General features: G+C 57.9%; 1 long non-coding RNA gene across 1 annotated transcript; it reads right to left on the bottom strand.

Moving 5' to 3' along the window:
* Positions 1 to 37: 37 nt before the first annotated feature.
* LOC105819076 lies at positions 38 to 1,960 on the bottom strand. Its single transcript, XR_001137944.1, has 3 exons — positions 1,359 to 1,960; positions 670 to 733; positions 38 to 200 (listed from the first exon to the last, which is right to left on the bottom strand). It is a non-coding gene; the product is annotated as an uncharacterized LOC105819076 (long non-coding RNA).
* Positions 1,961 to 1,998: the final 38 nt, after the last annotated feature.

The following is a 1,998-nucleotide window of genomic DNA, read 5'->3' as shown; positions in this document are numbered from 1 at the left end:
GGTGGGGGTGGGGCTGTGAGGCGCTGGCTGGTGTCCACATACCTGGCTGTGGTGTCAAACTCAAAGGGGAAGATGATGTCGTGGTGGTGGCAGATCCGGCAAATGAAGCCACGCTGGGTGCACAGGTCGCAGCGGTAGACGTGCTGGGAGGCAGATTCGATCAGGGCCTTGAGGAATCCTTCATACGCCCCCTCTGCGATCTAAGGAGGGCAAGCGCAGGCCACCGGCCTTTCAGCAGCTGTGCCGAGGCTCCCTGGCGCCCTGCCTGGAGAACTTCTACCCTCAGTTCCCACGTGGGCCAAGAAAACCTCCCCGAGTCAGGCTGAGCGACGCAGGCGTCCGGCCCTTGTGCACGAGGTCGCTGGGGGGTTATGGGATTTACAGATGAGGCCGGAATCCACTGTACCCTCCCTCGAGGACAGAAGCATTCCCAACTCTCAGCCCTGTGCCCTGGGATTTGCTGGCGAGCCTGTGTCTTCCAGGGGGTGGGGGCACAGTCACTGCCCAGAAGCCGGGGGCAGCGAGGCACCCTGTCCCCAGGTGCGGAAAAGCTGAAGATTGCTTCCTGCTTGGTAGACTACAGGCACCCCGACCCGTCTCCCTTTCTGATTCTGAGGGAATGACGTCCCTCTGGAGGGGTAGGTGGGAGGGGCAGCATGACAGTCTCACCTGCTGGAGGTCAGCAACGCTGAACCTGTGGGGAGACTCCAAGAGATAATTCCTGTGGTTAAGCCTTCAAAGAAAACACAAGAGATCGTTTAGAAGAGTTTCGGAGGCTGGGCCAGCCTGTGCTGTTTGTTTTCATTTGGCAGCCCTGCTAGCCAGGCAGGACTGCCTCCTGCTGGGGCGGGGCAGGGGCTAAGAGCACATGTCAGCCTGCCTGGGCCCAGGACTGGACTCCAAGGTGACTAACGAGCTGCTGGGACCTTGGGCAGGTTACTTAACCTCTCTGAACCTCAGGTTTCCTCCCCTGAAAAATGGAGTTGTTTTGAGGATTAAATGACGCATTTATTTAAAGCATCTGCCACAGTGCCTGGCACATAGTAATCACATAATTAATAATAATGAGGACAGTGATGACGAATGTTAACTCTTATGCCAGGAACTGCGTTAGGAGCTGTACACATATTCATTTAATCCTCAAATCCTCACAATAAGCCATGAGGCTGGAGCTATTATAATCCCTTTTTGAGAAGAGGAAACACAGAGAGGGTAAGTAACTTGCCTGGGGTCACACAGCCAGTTAGTGGCAGAGCTGGAGTTTGAACGCAGGTGTCTGGCTGCAGAGCCTGCGCCCTTATCCTCCCTGGTGAGGCCTGTAGTCGTCGGCTGCTGTAATTACCTCCGTAATCACATACCAGGCACAGAGCTGGGGGCAGAAATGCTCAGGATATGGCCTCTGCCCTCCTGTAGCTCCTGGTCTGGCCTCGGGACAGACATTCCTCTCTGGTTTCAGTGGCACGTGTGAGGAACCGAGATGTGTCCGATGCACAGCAGATCCCGTTTGGGAGGTGGGGGCGGGGAGCAGAGGACCAGGCCTCCGCCGCCGACCCAGCTCTAGTTTCCACCACACCAATGGCAGGGATCCCGCCCGTCACATCCTGAGGGACAGAGAGAAAGCACCTGCCGAAAATCCCCTGGTACAAAAGCCTGCCTGGCCTTGCTGTGTGTGTGGATAGTGGGGACGGGGAGGGGAGAACACCCTGTGTCACACGATGCTTGGGAACCTGCCCCAGGATGCCCTGGACATTGGGGGGCAGTATCGCGCCAGTGCTGGGTCTGGGTCCTCAGGGTGTGGGCTGTGTGGCATCTAGAATGGGGGCTCGGCCGCAGTCCCCCTGCTGACCTCAGCTGTGGTCCAGGGGGAGCCCCATCTGGGGTGGCGGTGATGAGTCCCACCAAGCAACCAGGCAGGCCATGGGGTGAGAACACTGCCAACCGGCCACTCAGCTGACCAAGCTTCCAGCTTTCTGAGGACAGGAGGCTGCCATTTACCAC

This window comes from Propithecus coquereli, unplaced genomic scaffold, assembly GCF_000956105.1.
Source record: "Propithecus coquereli isolate 6110/MARCELLA unplaced genomic scaffold, Pcoq_1.0 Scaffold469, whole genome shotgun sequence".
Taxonomy (NCBI): domain Eukaryota; kingdom Metazoa; phylum Chordata; class Mammalia; order Primates; family Indriidae; genus Propithecus; species Propithecus coquereli.
Note: the sequence above shows the minus strand (reverse complement) of the source record. Positions and strands in the feature narration are given on the sequence as shown.